Here is a 17,893-nt window from a genome sequence, read left to right as displayed (position 1 = left end):
ATTAGATCATGCCGTACACTTTCAAGTCCTTTGCAAATGTGAGGGGTTGGGTACAGTTTGGGGTGTGCCAAGGACTTGGGCCCCAGCCCTGGGCCCGTGCCTGTGAGAGAGGGTCCTCTAGGGAGAGGAGGTGCTGGGTGTCCACTGGGATCTGAGCTGCTAACGGAGAGATCAGAAAGAGCAACTTGGAGTTAAAACAAAGTTAGAAAGCTGTACAATGCACCTTCTTCCCTCTCCAGGAGAGGAAGTGAGATGACCATGGGGCCTGAAGTTAAAATGTTACCTGACTACCCCTCGGCTCGGGCACGCTTGGGGACAGACGGCTGGTTGGGACTGAGAGCCTCTCAGAGCCAGGGACTGTGGAGGGAAGTGGCCGGCTGAGGAGAGCTGCACCCAGGCCTCCCAGCACCTTCTCTGGCCCCACACACCCTCTGGGGCACTCAGCCAGCCGGAAGGCGCGTGGGGACACATCTCCACGGGCTCACGGTGCCCAGGGTCTGCTTCGTCCATGCTCTGCTCCTGTCAGCACCTAGATGGCGCCCGGCACTGGACCGACGCCCCACAATATCTGTGGAGCAAGAGGAGTGAGTTCTCGTAGGTTCTGGCCTCACATTCTGACCCCGTGGGCCTCGCACTTTTGCCTTCCTCCATTAAAAAATATTAATGAGTATGTTTTATGACTGGGTTGGTATAAAGACGGATATAAACCAGTCTGGATTCCTATATGTTCAGCATTAATATATTCATTTTTTTCTTCTTTTATTTTTTTTGAGGAAGATTAGCCCTGAGCTAACATCTGCCAATCCTCCTCTTTTTGCTGAGGAAGACTGGCTCTGAGCTCACATCCGTGCCTGTCTTCCTCTACTTTGTATGTGGGATGCCTACCACAGCATGGCATGCCAAGCGGTGCCGTGTCTGCACTTGGGATCCGAGCTGGCAAACCCCGGGCCACCGAAGCAGAACGTGCGCACTTAACTGCTGCACCACTGGGCCGGCCCCTTTTCTTATTTTAAAAGAAACTAAAATTAAAACATTTTCACGGACCCCTGAAAGAATCACAGGCCCTGGGTGCTGGGCCTCCCGGGCCTTATGGAGAAAGCGGCCTGCTCCCAGAGGGGTGGGGCTGAAAGGCCCTGCCTGCCCCCACGCCCTGCCCCAGAAGCCGGGAAGGAGAAGGGCCCGCCAGTGTTACAGACATGAGGATCCACCTACTAACGGCTGATCCCTGGGCCCTGCTGAGGTGGCTCTGGGAGCACAGGTCCCTGCAAGCTCTTCCAGGAAGGGACGTGGCCACTGCCTTGTGCCCCCAGCCTTGGGGCGTGGGTGTGCTGGGTCTGTGTGGACCCTCTGCCCACCAGGACAGGTGCAAGACCCAGCACCCTGCAGGGTCTCTGGAGAATCTCCGCCCAGATCGCCTGAGTGAGCCTCGTACCCTGGGGGAGGGGGAGGGGCTCCCTGATGGCCGGTCATGTGTAGGGGTGGCTGTGCTCAGGGTCCTGGGAGCGGATGCTTCCTGGGACCTGGGGACTCCAGCCTGTCTGTGGGACACTCGCCCTTGGGCCACACTCACTCACTCACTGCTCCCCGGAGGGAGGTGCCAGCCCTCAGCTATCAGAGGAGCGCAAGAACTGACTGCTTCTAGAAGGCTCTGCAGCTGTGTGGGGAGAGGCCCCTGGAGGCGTTAGTGAGTCAGGGCCTGTCCCCCAACTTCTCCCTCTCCCTTTGATGTGCGCACCTTGGCTTAGCTTGCAGTGGAGGCTGGGGTCTCTGGCGTCGTGACAGCCCCTGCTTGGACTGCCCACTCCGCCCTGGAGAAGCGTCTGGCAAAGGTGACGGTGTTGGGGAGGCGCCCAGGGACTGGGCTGCAGCCACCCTGGTCCCAAGCTGCCCCATTACCTTTTGGGGTCTTCCTCCCCATGCCCATCCATCTCCTCTGTGTCTCTCCTTATTTTTACTTTTCTGCCTAAGACTCCTAATATATGCCAGAAAGCCTTCTGGCTTCAGCCATCCCTGTGGTCCCCAGCCCGAGGAGGGCTCAGGAGAGTGTGTGAGGGGCTGGAGAAGAAGGCAGGGCTGGCCCGGGGGGAACAGGGCCGTGATGGGTGGTCCCGGGGTGCAGAGGCAGACCTGCGGGCCTCACCTCAGGACGTCTCCCGCACTCGATGCGCCCCGTGGTGGAGGAGTCTCAGGCCAGCTTCTCAAGTGGCTCCATTTATTCGCAGCCTCAGAGGTGCGGCCGGGCCCAGGGTGCGTAAGTCTTCTCTGAAGGAGCAGATGGGTAAATCAATTTATTCTTGGTTGACTCTGAAAGCCGAGTCTAAAGCTCCCCAGGGAGTCCGTGCTCATCCCTTTCCTAGAGGCACTAAGTTATTTATGAAAGGGCTTGAGCTCGGTGAGCAAGCGTTGACCCACGGCAGTGGGATCAGGCCTGCTTGGCCCCGCGCTGCTCCCCTCTCCTTCCCTGCAGGCCTTCACCCCGTTCTTCCTTTGCCTGGAACCCTGACTGCCGCTGGGAAGGAGACCCCAGGAAGCTCTTCATGTCCCTCTGGATGCCATGTGGACTCTGTACGACCCCAAGACCTTTATGGAACTGACCTGTTCAAGTGTCTGCTACCTCGTCCTGGACTGGAAGCTCCTTTGCGGGAGTCTCTCTGTGATCAGGACCCCGCACAATGCTTGGCCCACAGAAGGTGCTGGCGTGTGTTGTGGAGGGAGGGCCCTCTGTGAGAAGGGTGGGTCCTGCCAAGGCGATGGGTGGGCAGGACTCCTGTGACTTGGACTGAAGCTGAACTACCTCTCGTCCTGGGTTCTCAGTCTTTGGATTTCACGGACCAGACCATTTCCAAAGAAGATGTGAACACTGACATATGGGAGCGTGCACACACACACGCACACACACACACGCATGCACACAGCCCTGCCATGGACCGTTACCATCATTTCACCAAAAAAGGGGGCATATAACACGCAAAAGGAAGATAGACATGATTTCAGAACAAAGAACCATCCTTTCCACCCAGAGGCTCGCTGCCCAGTCCTGATTTCTGTCCTACACCAGCCCTGCCGTGTGCCTGGTGCCTGGGAAACTCCAGGCTGGACATTCCTCCAGGGCAGGGACTGTTGCTGTCTTTGTGTCCAGTGCCTGTCATGGTGCCGGTCCACAGAACTCTCAGCTGTTGGATGAGTGAGGAGAAAGGCCCCGTTGTCCCATCCTCAGCCTGTGGGCCTGCTGAGGCAGCAGGAGGGGAGCAGTCGGCTTCTTGCTTGAGACATTTTCAAAAAAGTTTCCAGGGTGTAGGGTAGTGAAGGACTTATGTGTTGTGGAGTCTCAGAGGAGTTTGCTGTGCACCTGGTTTCAGAACCTCTGCTGTCTGCAGACCCACACAGGTGGATAAACGAGTCGGGGACCCTTGTGTCTAGAAGCAAAACAGGAAGTCTGAGTTATGCACAGGAACTTGAACGAGGACGGGTGTCTACTGTAATTGTGTGTACAGGCCGTGTTGATATTTTCTTCCTTACTGGGCGGGTTGGTTTTGTGATTGCAGGGCTGAGCTAGTTAGGGATGGAGACCCGTTACTGAGGAGCTGAGCTGTCTGTGGATGTGCTCAAACGGTACTGGCATTGGGTGGCTTCTGCCACAGAGGCGCAGAGCCACGCTAAGGGGAGGCCAGCTTTTCCAGCCAGCGTGGATTCTGTGGGAGGCAACGTTTGTTCTTTGCTAATGATGTCACCCTGGTTTATTATTTTTCTAAACAACAAATCTGAAATGAAGCAATTGAATCAGGTTTCATAGTAATGAAGGAGAAGTCTTGTATGTGTTTTTTGTATTGAAATTTTTATTGACATAATTATAGATGCAGTAACACAGTTTTAAGTAATACAGAGAAATCTCTGGTGCCCTTTATCCCGTTTCCTCCAATGAAAAGACCTTGCAGAGGCAGGGCGCACTGTCGCTGCCAGGATGCTGACATTGACAGGCCCCGGTCTCCTTCCCGCATCCTCGGTTTACGTGCACTGCCTTGTGTGGCTGTGTTTAGTCCCACACAGTTTATGCCCTGTGTAGGTCATGCATCCACCACAAAGTGCAGGACATTTCCATCACCGCAAAGATCCTTCCTTGTTGCCCTTCCGTGGCTGCGTCCCCCTCCCCAGCCCCCAGGAGCACTGTCCTCCATGGCTGAAATTTCCCCATTTCAAAACTGTTACGTAAATGGAATCACACGGCCTGTGACCCTTTGGAATCAGCTTTTCTCGCTCAGATAATTCCCCGGAGAATATCAGTCGTCCACTCCTTGTTGCGGGGCAGTAAATGGTCCACGGCAGCACAGTTTGTGCATCATTCGTCGCTGAAGGATGTTGGCTTGTTTCCAGTTTCTGTGCATTATGAATTAAGCTGCTCTGCTCATCTGCGCACAGGTTTTTATGTGGACGTAAACTCTCGTTTCCCTGGGATAAATGCCCCAGAGTGCATTGCGGGGTCATACGGTAGTTACATGTTGCGTTTTACAAGAAACTGCCAAACTGCTTTCCGGAGAGGCTGCTCCGTGCCGCGTTCGCACCAGCAGTATATGAGGGACCCAGTTCTCACTGGTGTTTGGCGTTGCCACCATTGTTCATGTCAGCCACTCTGATGGGCATGCAGCGCTCTCCCTGTGGCTTTAGTTTGCGTTTCCCTGACGGCTCGTGATGTGGGACGTGTTCTCGTGTGCTCTTTGCCATTGTGTATCTTCCTTGGTGCAATGTCTCTTCATGCTTTTGCCCATTTTTGATTGGATTCTTTGTTGTTTTACTGTTGAGTTGAGAGTTCTTTATATGTTCTAGATAATAGTCCTTTGTGGGATGTGTGGTTTGCAACATATGTGGTTTTAATATAGAAAGGATATGCCCCGTGTGAATCAAAGCTGAAAGACCCTAACGATGTAAACTTCCACATCACCCGCTTTTATTTTAGAACCGCAGATGGGGGTTCTCAGATGATGGCAGGCTGTGTTCCTGAAGGCTTTCAAGCTTCGATCGAGCCCCTGTGCCATCGACAGCCACTGACCATCACAGGTGTGGCTGCAGCCTTTCCGTGTGCAACAGAGTCCACGTCTGAGGGACTTCTCCTTCCTTTTTTATCTTCATTAACTTGAGTCACTTTTCTTTTTTAAGTAATTGGCTTTTATCATAAGGAAGTACTTCCTTGTGGTGGAAATTTCAAACAGAAGAGAAGGGAGTAAAGTAGAAATAAATGTCCCCTCGCTCCCCCCACCTGCCCCCAGTGCCCGTTCTACTCCCCAGAGACAACTACTGTGATGTTTTGGGTGACCCTTCTAGACCCTTTCTAGTCCTATAAAAGCCCACAGGGTGTCTAATTACATCTTTTTCTCCGAGTGCGCTGACCTGGCCATGCTTTACTCCCCTCTGCGTGTCTCAGAGCTCTTTCCACGTTGGCACCAACTGGTCTACCTCATTCTTTGCTGCCTGTCCACCTCCTTGGTCCATTTCTTGATCCAGCTATTAACCTTTTTCTTTTCGACTTGAAAGCTCTCTTTACATCTTCAGGAAAGTGTCCTTGGCCTTGCTGGGTGGCAGATATCTTTCCCAGTTCCTCATCTATCCATTCATTCACGTCGGCATTCATTGATGTTCTCTGCGTCCTCTGCAGCTCTAGGAGGATGGGTTTAGCCATGCATTAAAGAGGAAAGCCTTAACCTCAGGGAGATTGCATTCTAGCTTGGGAGCCTGACGATGACAGATAACCAAGTGCACCACTGGGCTCGATGCCTGACCTCTGTGCTTTGTGCTCAGGCCTCTGCCCAAGATCCTTTGCCCTTTCAACCAGGCCCTGCCCATGAGAGGCCCTGGTGGCAGACTGAAGGGGAGAGAGGAGAATGGGACTTCCTTCCTGCTTCTGTGGCATCATGCTAGCGAGAGCAGCCAGCTTCTTGGGCACCAGCCTCATCACACAGCCTGGGATACAGGAGCAGCCAGGCCACGCCCCCTGAGCTGCTGACTCTGCGGGGCCATGCCCATCTTGAGATCTGAGCACCCCCAGACTGTGCGCTTCCGCAGGCCCCAGAGCTCTTGGAGTGCCCTCAGTGCCCTGAGCCGGCAGGCGGGCCGTCCTGCAGCCCTGGCTTCCAGAAACCCTGCTTCTTCTGGTGCTCTCCCAGCCCAGGGCTAGTAGCTGCTGCCTGCGGATGTGGGTCTCTTTTGCTCCTCCCACCTTCTAAACCTGTGTAGCCAGTTTCCTATATTAAATCCCTTTGTTTGAAATACCTAAGATTGTGTCAGTTCTCCTGTCTGGACTGTGACCAGTATAATTTATCAGGTGGTGACGTGTGCCACAAGAAAAGTAATCTGAGAGGGGACAGGGAGTAAAGGGTGGGTGTGCGAGGTTGCAGTCTTCAAAGGGTGATCAGGAAAGGCCTCACCCAGAAGGTGACACCTGAAGGAGGTGAGGGAGCTGGCCTAGCAGATTTCCAGAAGAACATTCCAGAAAGTAGGAAGAGCTAATACAAGCGCCGTGAGACAAGAGTATGTTTAGTGTTCAGGATATAGCCGCAAAGTCAGTGTAGCTGGGTGAGTGAGCAAGAGAGGGAGACAGGGGCTGTGGCAGAGCAATCTGAGTTCACCAGGTAGCCACGCCTCCAGCCCCCCAGCCCCCTAGCCCCCCAGCCCCCCAGCCCCGCCACGGCCAGGAGGACTGTGAGCAGCAGAAGAGGGCACTTCTGGCTGAGAGCATTTAATAGAGCCCATGGGATGGCCTTCCCGTCCCCGCCTCGGGGGAACAGCCTTCCCCTCCCCTCCTCAGGGGGGCAACCTGGATCCGGGCCTCACTGTGTGGAGTGGCTGCTGCCCTGGACATCTGCCCGACTCTCACTGGGCTTAGCTGGAGTGGAAAGTAAATCTGTGCTGCGTCATGCCTCTGTGATGTCAGGGTTTATTTGTCACCACTACAGAAAGGAGCTCATGCTGACAAACAGAGGGATGAGGTCAGAGATGCGGGGGAGATGTGGCCAGGCCCCCAAGGGCCTTCTGGGTCCTGCGAGGCCACCAGCTTTTTGGCTTAAACTCTGAATGAGATGGGAGCAGCTGTCGTTGGTTTGATCTTCTTAGAAAGGACTTCCCCACATTAAAGTCTCCCACATTGTCTTCTGGTACGTTCATGCTTTTATCCTTTCACATTTAAATCTCTGATGGGTTTTTGTGTACAGAGTGAGGTAGTAACTTTTGAGGAATCCTAAATGGTTCTCCAGATTCAGTGGCTGCAGGACAAAGCTCATTTCCAGCTCTTTGAAACCCTCTCGAGAAATCCTTTGGGGACTGATGCTGGGTTTGGGTAGGAAGGGCATGAAGGCCAAGGCAGACAGCAGCAGGTCCCCAGGGAGGGCCAGGACCAGCTGGGCAGCTGCCTGTGGACAATTAGACAGTTGCAAGGAGAGCTGAACTACTGCAGGGATAAATCGAGTGCTAGCACCAGTTAGCCCAGGTGTCCACTGTGGACCCCTTACATGACCACACGCCGCGGCGAGCACGCCCTGGCGTGGACAGGAAGAGGGGTCTTTTCTGTGGGACCTCGCGTGCCTGCGAGCCACGACTGCCAGTGCCGGTGTTGTGCGGCTGCATGCAGGCCCCAGCCTGGCGTCAGCCTTCCTGTGTCAGCATTTAGCCAGCTCAGACATGCAGCCAAATCACCAACCGGTTGTCTTCCGAGAACAAGTGATTTATTTTATTGCCTCATTTTTAAACACTTCATCATGCCTCCCAAGAAGCTGTTGGGTTTGGAAAGTCATAAGAGAAAGCTGAAGAAGAAATGCCAACTGGAGACCAGTGGGGACACTTTTCCACACTTGCCCCACAGCTGCTCTGCTCTGGGGCCCGGTTTCGGGGCCTCTGGATTTGGGAGGTGTTTGCTGTGTGGGGCCTGCTTCCCAGTACAGGTCTGAAAGAGGCACGTGGTTTTTTATTAAAGTAAAATAAAGGGTATTGGTTTCCCTGCCTCTGGAAATAGACAGTGAACGTCTCAGTCTAGAGGGCGTTGTGTCAGCCTGCCGGGCGCCTGCCCGTCTCCGAGGAGCCTGGCCGGCAGGGGCTATTGGGGAATGAACGAAGGTGGGATGGAGGAAAGGGCAGGTCCGGGCTGCGGTCCCCTGACTCCTTGGGGAGTCCCGAATGTGGCATTCTGAGCCCCTGCCTTCCTAGGGTTCACTCTCACGTGCGCCAGGCCTGGCCGTCAGCTCCTCCCTCATTCTCTGCTGTTCCCAGAGCGGGAGGAAGCTTCCGAGGGGACCTCTTTGGATTGTCACCAGATTTCCCTGGCAGCCTCAGGGACACTGGTGAACTGGGCAGTGAGCCTCAGCCAACTCCCCAGTTCACATGCTGCCTGGGGAGGGCTGGCCACAGCCTTGCTCCCGTCCTCTCATCCTGACCAGCCGGCCTCAACTCAGAAGGGGCGGGCGGGGTTTGTGTGCCTGGGTTCCCAGTCTTGGCGTGGCTGACACTCTGGGCGGCAGCATTCTGTGCTGGGGGGCCGTCCACAGTTCTTTGTATCATAGGATGTTTAGCAGTATCCCTGGCCTTGCCCCTCTGGATGCCAGTAGCACCCCCCAGTTGTGAGAACCGATGATGTCTCCAGACCTTGCTTACTGTCCCCTGGGGCGGGGCAGCACTCTCCCTGGTTGAGAATCGCCATTCTAATCCAACACTCGTGACTGCAGGAGGAAGCCGAGAGGTTAAGATTTGCCCAGAGCAAGTCTGTGGTGACAGAGCTGAGCTTGGCCTCTGGCTCTGGGCTCCCAGATGGTGCTCTGTTCCTTGTAAAGGCCACAACAGATGTGATTAGCGTGATTTTAATGAAAGGTGCACCTCGAATTCATCTGGGGTCCAATTAGAAGTCCCGAGATTGCGAATGCTCAGGCAGGGCAGAAGGTAACCTTGGCTGTCCCCTGGGATCCTGCATGGAGAACGCTGCCTTACAGACCTGGAGCCTGGAGATTCAGACCAGACAGCGAAGGGCTCCCCTCAAATCCTGCCGGCGTTTGCACTGGCTATTTCGCTTAGCTTCCTGGTGGCGTCTTTGTCATCATCGTCATTGTCAAAAATACCGAGCACTCCAGGCATGTGTGCTGTTCTCGTGGAGCAAGCAGGCTGCAGTCTACTCAGGAAACACCATCCCAGAGTACCAGGCCACACCTTCCAACGTGTTCTCGGGGAAACCGTTGAGAGGTGCCCCCAGGAAGAACCCTTCCGTAGCACCAGGCTTCCCCTGGGAGTACTTCCCGATTTTCTGTTTAACAAATGAAATGTATAGGCTGTGGAATTTTCTTAAAGCACAGACACATTTGTTTGGAGGTGGGGATAGCCGTGTGCATGGTGGGGAGAGGCAGATGTACCCTGAAGATGGAGTTTGTCTACACTGGAGCAGGTCATGCATTTGATTTCATAATCCCAGCGTTAGTGGCTCTGGCACACGATGTGCGAATCGGAGGGAAATGCAGGCAAATGAGTGGAACCACAGTTCTGTTCGCAGCCTGTCCTGCCTCCCTCGTGACAGCATCTTATCTTCATCCCAGCACCTCCCAGCGCCTCCCAGCGCCCTGGGGCCAGTGCTATGTCCTGCCTCTTGACTGCAGCGGTGCTGCAAGCTGGCTGGATGTCCACAGATGAAGATGAGGCAGCCCCCGTGTGGCCGATTTCCCTGTGCCTCTGCCCTTGACTGGCCACACGACTTTGGGGAGCTGTCAGACCTCTTTCATCTCACGAGGTTCTTGCCCGGATGGAGTGAGCTCGTGGGCATGGTGTGCTCAGCATGGAGCCTGGTGCATACAGGGCATCGATAAATTACTGTGTGTCTATAAATGTGGGCCCCTTGTGGTGTGGCAGGTAATGACCGTGCTTCAAGGCTGACTCGAGGCCCTTGCAGTCACATGCTCAGGGTTCAGTTCCTTCTCCGAGATGATGACAATGGATCTGAGACTTCCAGCGCTATCGGCTACAGCTAGGACCATGGAGCCATTCCCATACCCCAGCCCCATCCCAGCTGGGTGTTGTCACAGGTGTCTGCTGTGCTGTTCCTCCCGCTCCAGCCTTCACAGCCAGAGGCCTGTTTGGTCTCAGAGGAAAGGCAGAGAGGTGGAGGAACAGAACCCTGGAGGGGCCCTCAGCCGGGCTGCGTATCCCAGCAAGAGCTGGTCGGCTGGTCCTGCAGCTGTGGTCCTGGACGGGCCACAGGATGGGAAAGTGGCCCAAAGCCCGCTGCAGGCAGCCACACAGCCCCTCACGGCCCAGCAGAGGGGTGTCCTCCAGGCAAGGGCTCAGGCTACCTCGAGGGCCGCCTGATATTTGGGGGACGAGCTAATGAGTACAACAATGATGCGCAAGTCTGCACTCTCCATTACCTATCGCTGAACTACAGGAGATCATTAAAAAATCAGCGAACGTGGGCCCATAGACTGGCACTCCTTCCTGGAGGCGCCGCCCTTGACTTGGGACTTCACCTCCCGCCATGGGCATTTCCGAAGGGCCAGCCCCAGGCTGGCTCCCCCTCAGCACGCCTGAGCCTGCCAAGAACCCAGGTGGACGCAGTCCTTGCGTTGACCGGCAGGGCGCTGCCTTTGCCACTGTCACCAGGAAGCTTCCAGCCCACTGCCCCTTCTCAGAGACGACAGTTGGTCAGTACTTTTCCTAACGAGGCTCCCACACCTCCAGCCCTTTGGGAACTAACTGAGAGGGCAAATAAACCCCTCTTCACAGAAACTGCTCAGGGAGAGCCTGCCGTGCACGTCACTCTCACTGCCCCAGAAAATCCTGCCAGCCTCAAATGACAGCTTCCTTCCAGAAACGGAGCGAATCCTCCCGATGAGACTGGAGGCGAGTCAAGGGTGACCGGAAGCCCCTGGTGGGGCGCAGGGCTGGTCTGCAGGGTTCTGTGATTCGAGGAACGCCTTGGTCAGAAGCCTCAGCAGGTGGACGGCAGTAAACGGATGAAGGGAGTGGAGGCCTCAGTGTGAGGGGCTGTTGTCCAAGGATGGGGGCCTCCCCAAGTTCCAGAATCCTCAGGGCCTCTCCATGGCCTGGGCCCCCTCTGTGCCATTCCAGGTCACCCGCCCACCCGAGCAGCTCTCGCTGTGGGATGCATGAACCTGGACACGAGGAGCCCTGAGAAAGCGCCCTGGGCCCTCGAGGGCTTTTGTCCTCAGATCACCCATGTGGGATTTCCAACAGTCACCCCGTAGCTAGGCACCATCGATTGCTCTTTTGTGCCGCCTCAGATTTATTCTATGCAACATGTCCGCTTAAGCCTACACCCTTCATGTGATCCATATGCAATTTTTATTAAAAGTTAAAAAAGCTCTTTATTATGAAAAATTTCAAACATATGGAAAAGAACAGAGAGTAGCATTATGATGCCTGCGCATCCGTCATCTATATTTAACTACTGCTAACATTTTGCCATATTTGTTTCCTCTGGTTTTCTCTGAATTATTTTAAAGTAAATTACCATCTTTGTGACATTTCCCTCCAAGTATTTGAGTATGCATATCTTTAATAAAGGACATTTTCCTCCTTAGTACAATACCGTTGTCATAGCTAACAAAGTTAACAACCGTCCCCTAGTGTCATTTGACGCCCAGTCCGTACTCAACTCCGTGCAGTTATCCTCCAGATGTCTTCTACCTCTGGCTTGTTCACACCAGCATCCGATCAAGGACGCTGCCTTGCCCAGAGCCTGCAGCCTCCTCCCCGCGTCCTCGCCCGTCTTCTTGTTTGTCTGTCCCTCTCTCGGGCAGATACACCTCCCCCTTGAGAGACTCACTCCCCTCCCCAAATCTGTTGGAGGTGACATGGCTTTGACAACTTCCCCACACACACTCATCACGCGGGGACCTGAGCCCGTCTGAGCTGGGCAGAGCCCACCGCGTGATAACTGTTCTGCCGCATTCAAGGAGTCTCCCCATAGAAGATCTCGATGTTTTTGCTGTCTTGGTTCCCAGTCTCAGACCAACCCATTGATGATTTTCTATAAACCTGGTTCCTTATGAATCCACTTCAGACCTTTGTGACCCACTTTGGATGTGAGCACTGGGGGATGTGGGTGATCAGAGCCGCGAGAGTGGGTGGCGGGGTGGGGCAGTCAGCCAGGATCTGGGGCAGAGGGACAAGACCCAGGGCAGGGTGCTGGAGAGCGGGGCGGCAGATGTGATGCTGTGGGGGGGAGTCTGGGGAAGCAGAGAGGAAGTGTGGGGAGCTCAGGGAGGAAATGTGGAGGCCCCAGGCCGGGGGAGCATGTGAAAGGAGGGCTGGGCAGTTCACCTCCGCAAGTTCAGGCCAACGAGGGGGCAGCTGTGAGACGGCTGTCACAGCGGGAGAGCAGGGGTTCCAGTCAGCCCATCCCAGGTCATGCTTTTCTGGCTGTGAGGCCTTGGGGAAATGCTGTTCTCCGAAGCTCCTGCCCTCATCTGCACAATGGAGAGCCCAGCGTCACTGCCCAGCACGAGGGGGACGACCACATGTGCCAGCGCCTGTTCTCTTGTACAAGCTGGTTTGTGAGCAACAGGTAGCTCACACACACCAGCCCTGCCCAAAGGCTCAGCCTCCTCGCAAACCCTCTCCCCTGCCTCCTGTCCCTCCCAGAGCAAGTCAGGCTGTTCCCTGCCCCCGGGCCTTTGGACCTGCCATCTTTCCACCTGCAGTATTCTCCTCCAGGTCTTGGCATGGCAGCCCCTTCTCTGACCACCTGATCTAAATGGCATTGCCTACCAAGGCACCCCGGCACTCTCCTCTGAGGTGACTTGGGCATCTTTCCCCATCAGAGTCAGGCCCCATGAGAGCAGGGGCCTCATGTGCTGTGTTCAGGCTGTCGCTCCAGACAGGTGGGAGTGGCTGAATGGAGGAAGAACAAAGATGGATCCTTAAGGTGCTTAGGAACATGAGAAGGCCGTGGGGGCAGGGAGCTCGGGGCTCCAGGCCTCCCAGGGGTCTTGTGGCTGCACAGCACTGGGTCGGGTGGGTGGGTTGAGAACCTCAGCCCGCCTCCTAATCACTGGCCGCAAGGCCTGGAGTGAGTTACTCAGCCGCTTGAGACCCCGACTTCTCCCCTGCCCAACAGACACCCAGGAGCAGAGGGGGTTCGCTCTGAAGGTGGGACGGGAGTGGGGGCGACACTTGACGGGGCTGGGCAGGGGCAGTGAGGCTGGCCACAGGGGTCTACTTGAGCAGCCCCTGAGGGCTCTGCTCGCCTCTGGATGCCGTGGTTCCAGGACGGTTAGAAAGGGAGACTGTAAAATGGGGTTGAACCTTCCGCTCCTGCCACCAGTGGGGGGCAAGGTCGGCTGTCTGTGGGGCGAGGGGAAGGGGAGGCTGCAGCCGCCAACAGAGGGCCACCAGGCGCCAGGAGAGGAGGAGGCCGAGGCAGCTCCCCCGGGAGCTGAGGTCACGCCCCCAGGGCTGGAGTCCCTTCTCCTTAACGTAGGACCGGCACCCCCCGCCAGCGCTCCTGCCGCCAGCTCTCAGGAGAGGTGACCGAAGAGCAGAGTCTCCACCGGGGGGGGGGGGGGACACTCAAGGACGGCCGGGGGTCGGGGGTACAGGCAGTCTGGAGGGTCCTGGGAGGTGACTCAGCCTGTGCCATTAGAGCGCCAGGCCTGGCTGCTGCGGGACCAAGGAACGGAAAGCGCGGGGCAGCCACTTGAGCCGTGTGGACAGACGGACACGTTTCTGAGAGGCCAGCGCCCGTGGGTCCGAGGCCTGAGTCCCGGCAGGCCCTGTCCCCTCCAGGGCTGTTTTCAGGACGTGCAAGACGTCCTGTGCGGGGACAGCCCTGTGGCCCGGAGCCGCGGCTTACTGCACCGGCGAGGGCCCTGCGCTAGGGAGCAGGCCTGGGGGCCCGGGCCTCACCCTGCCCACACTGGGCCTGCAGTCTGGTGTGGGTGCGTGTGCATGTGCGTGTGTGTGCACGTGTGGAGGGGGTATGTGTGTGAGTAGTGTGTGTGTACGTGTCTACGTGTATGTGTGTCTGTATGACAGCGGGTGGCTCTGGGACACGGGGCCGTGGTGACCAGGACATCTGGCGCCCTTGACACCCCCACCTCCCCCACCTTCCGAGCACTGCTTGTCGCTCTCCCCTCTTCCCTGGAGTGGGCAGCGGCCAACCATCACTCTCCCGGCTTTTCAGATGGGGACGCGGCTCCCAGGGCCTCGTTGCTGCAGGCGACAGCGCCACCTGCTGGAGCGTGGGCGCCCGTGCCGGGGTTTACCCAGCCCTTCCCCAAGCGATGCTCTGGTGGTCCGGAAACAAGGATGACCACGGCATCCTCTGAGCAGCAACACCGGGAAGGGTCCAACACAGCTGGGCCTTGGGACCTTCGGTGGACACTCCTCGGGCCTCAGTGGTGATGCGACCTCCCTCCTGCCTTGCAGGACTGGTCCTCACTGAGCGCTCATTCCACCAGGCAGGAGCGACGCTGCCCCACAGTCCTCACACAGCCACGCAGCCAGTACTGTTCCTTCTCCATCTTAAAGATGGGGAAACTGAGGGCCAGAGATGTCACAGCCAGTAGGTGGAGGGCCTAGGAGTCCAACCCAGGCTGCTTGGCTCCACAGTCACCTGCAGCTCTCTCTGCCCAGAAACTTCTTTCCCCTTGCCTAACCTGAGGAACTTTACTTAGTGCTGCCTCCTCCAGGAAGCCTTCTCTGACCCCTCCACATTAGGACAGGCACTCCTACTAGGTGCTCACTTAGCAGCCTGTATTCCTCATCCTAGTTCTGGCCAGGTTTACTCTTCCCAGCCTGTGACCTCCTGAGTGTGTGACTTGTGTCTGTCTGGTCCACTTGCCCTCTGTAATGAATCAAACCTGTAATTGAGCAATTTTATTTAATTATAAGGGGGTGGAGAGCTTTAAAGGAGGTGCAAGGTCAGAGGACGCACCCGAAGGCCATCTCCTCCTGGGTTTGGCTGGGGGTGCCTTTTGGGGTGTCCCTCCAAGGAAGATGCTGAGCTGGGCTCTGAGCAGCATGCAGGCAGGACCTGCATCTGCCAGGCTCACAGATGGGCACCAGGACCCTTGTCCATCAGCCCAGGGGCAGCCCCCAAAGCTGCTCACATCTCAGGTCGGCGGGGCATCTTAGGGGTGCTCCTCACTAGGGTGCTGACTTGCCACCCAGGACTTCCCTCATCCCGACCCTCCCTACCCTCTTTCTAACCAGGTGGGACCACCTGCCCCACTGGCCTGTGCCAGTCCTCTGCAGCCTTCCGAGGTGGTCACCACTCATGATCCAGGTGCTGGGTATCCCAGGACAGGTGCCTCCCACCCCCGCTGGCTCCCACTCTGCTTCCAGGCCTGATCCTCCCCCCGTACCCCTGCCCCACGGAGGCCAGTGCTCCCCATCTGACTCATTCTCCACCGACACTGGTCAAGGGCTCCAGGCCCTGGCTCGCTGTGTTCCTTCACCCAAATCCCATCTTTATAAACAGCTTCAACCTCCGTGGACACCTTGGCCAACACCCTCAGCTGAATGACAACAACCTCCCCTGCCCTTGCCCAGTTGGCTGTGCCCAATGAGCCATGTTCTCCTTTGCTTTGGTACTCCCTGAGGGTCCATCTCCCTCAGCCTAGAGCACCCTCTCCCCATCTTGGGAGTCTACCACATCCACCAGCACTCAGCTCAGTGTCACCTCCCCTGAGAAACTTCCTTGGTTCCCCCAGCCTGGATTTGAGCTCTCTGTGCTCTCCCGGCACCCTCACTACACTTGATGGGAGCCCCTGGCCACACTGCATGTGCAGTATTTATTTCCTTGCCCCCTTCTCCATTTGAATTGTAAGCCCCTCAGGCAGAGAGGCCTTCACCGCTGTCAGCGCCAAGCACAAGACCAGCTCCATGAGTACTTGACTTGAGACTTCCTTCTTTTTCATGCAAGGTTTCAGGGCTATGAATTTCCCTCTGAGCACTGCTTGAGCTGCATCCCACATATTTTGGTATGTGGTATCTTTACTTTCACTCAGTTCTATGTATTTTTAATCTCCTTCGAGACTTCGTCTTTGACCCATGGGTTATTTAGAAGTGTGTTGTCTAATTTCTAAGTGTTTAGAAATTTTCCTGTTGTCTTTCTGTTATTGATTTCTTGTTTGATACTGTTTGGTCAGATAATATATTCTGTATGATTTCAATTTTTAAAAATTTATTGAGGTTGATTTTGTGGCTCAGGATATGGTGAGTCTTGGTGAATGTTCCCTGGGCACTGGAAGAAAAGCATGTATTCTATTATTGGGTGGAGCCTTCTGTGTGCATCAGTGAGATGCTGTGGTGCATTGTGTGGTGGGGGAGCTTCCACATGCTTCCTGGTTTTCTTCTAGTAGTCCCACAACTTGCTGAGGGTGGGGTGTTGAAGTCCCCAGCCAGGACTGAGGATCTGTCCATCTCTCCTCTCAGCTCTGTTAGTTTTTGCTTCATGTATTTTGAGGCTCTGTTGCTTGGTGTGTACACACGGATTTAGGATTACTAAGTCCCTGGTGAAGTAATCGTTTTATCATTACGTAGTGCCCCACTGAGTAATTTTCTTTGCTCCAAAGTCTCCTTTATCTGAGATGAATATAGCTACTCATGCTTTTTTTTTTTTTTAAATGAGGTTTGCATGCTATATATTTTTCCACTCTTTTTACTTTCAACCTACCTATGTCACTGAATTGGAAGTGAGTTTTGCGAGCATACAGCTGGGTCACGGTGTAGTTTTCTACACAAAGTTGTGTATTACTGCACACACGCAGCTTGTCACCATACACTGGTATCAGAGCCTTCCCACGTCCCGTGAAGTGCGGAAAACTGACTTCCATTGAGGGCCCTCTGCCTCCCCTCTTTCAGTAGCTTGAGGATCAGATGGTGTTGTAATTCTGTCTCACTCCTCGCAGATGATCCAGAACACTCATCAGGAGGCCAGTCTGTGGCTCGTCCCCAAACGCCTGCTCTTTCCATGATTCTTCACCCTTCCTGATTCTCTGAGATCCCTTCTTCTGTCATCTCTCTGTTTGGAGACTTCCCTTGGCTAATCTTCAAGGATGCGTCAGCTACCAAAATTTCACTTAGTTTCCCCTCGTCAGAGGATGTCTTTATTTCCCCATCCTTCCTGAGGGGTAGTTTGTCCAGATTTAAAATTCACAGTGGACAGTCTTTCCTTTCAGCCCTCTGTGGGACGGCCTTCCAATGACAGTCTCATTTCAGAGCCTTCGCAGTGCCTTTGGGGTCTGCTTGCTTTATCTGGTGCTGCTGGGGGCGGAAGGCTGGGCCTCCTGGTGGGAGCCAGGAACCTCCCGCCACTGGGACAGAGGCCCTCCCTGGCCGGGGCTTCTGCGGGGTGGGGGGGCGGATTTTCCTTTGCCATCAACGTCCCCCAACCTGTGCTGGGCAGTGTCTCTGGTGAGGACGGAGAGCGCCTCCCTGGCCACCTACTCTCCAGGTCCCGTTCCACCCCCTGCTGGTTCTGCCCGTAGGCCTGGCGTTTGGTGAGACTCAGCTGGATCCAGGAGAGGGATGCGCCGCCGTGGGCTGCCTTCTACTGCCAGGCCGGGGGTGGGAAACGCACACCCGGTCACCTTCTTCTGTCGGGGGTGGGGAGGTCATAAGATGCCCTGCTGCTAGCTGTTCCTGACTCCATCTTGGGGTCCCAAGTTCGCCGCCTCTGTCCACTCTTCAGAATCCCTTCTTGCAGCCTTTTGCATTCGCCCCAGGGTTTACAGCTCTACTTAGCAGTGAGGAGCAGGAAGAGATGAGGCCGCACCAGCTGATCCAGACTGGAAGTCCCTCATTACTCGATGGATGATTGAAGGGCTGTTTGAAGGAGAGCGATGAGGACAGGACCTGGGGCCCTGGGAGACCTCTCTCTGTGAGAAGCGGAATGACGGCCTCATGCTGGAGC

The 17,893-nt window shown here is 55.6% G+C and overlaps 1 protein-coding gene and 1 long non-coding RNA gene across 5 annotated transcripts in view; one reads left to right on the top strand and one right to left on the bottom strand.

Annotated features, from left to right (window-relative positions):
• The window catches only part of SEC14L1 (SEC14 like lipid binding 1), an 82,098-nt gene that overhangs the window by 57,641 nt on the left and 6,564 nt on the right, over window positions 1-17,893 (top strand). The window lies entirely within an intron of this gene.
• On the bottom strand, window positions 2,960-6,869 carry LOC139073825 (uncharacterized). Its single transcript, XR_011522875.1, has 2 exons — window positions 6,806-6,869; window positions 2,960-3,416 (listed from the first exon to the last, which is right to left on the bottom strand). It is a non-coding gene; the product is annotated as an uncharacterized lncRNA (long non-coding RNA).

The sequence above is a fragment of the Equus przewalskii genome, chromosome 10 (genome assembly GCF_037783145.1).
Source record: "Equus przewalskii isolate Varuska chromosome 10, EquPr2, whole genome shotgun sequence".
Lineage (NCBI taxonomy): Eukaryota > Metazoa > Chordata > Mammalia > Perissodactyla > Equidae > Equus > Equus przewalskii.
Note: the sequence above shows the minus strand (reverse complement) of the source record. Positions and strands in the feature narration are given on the sequence as shown.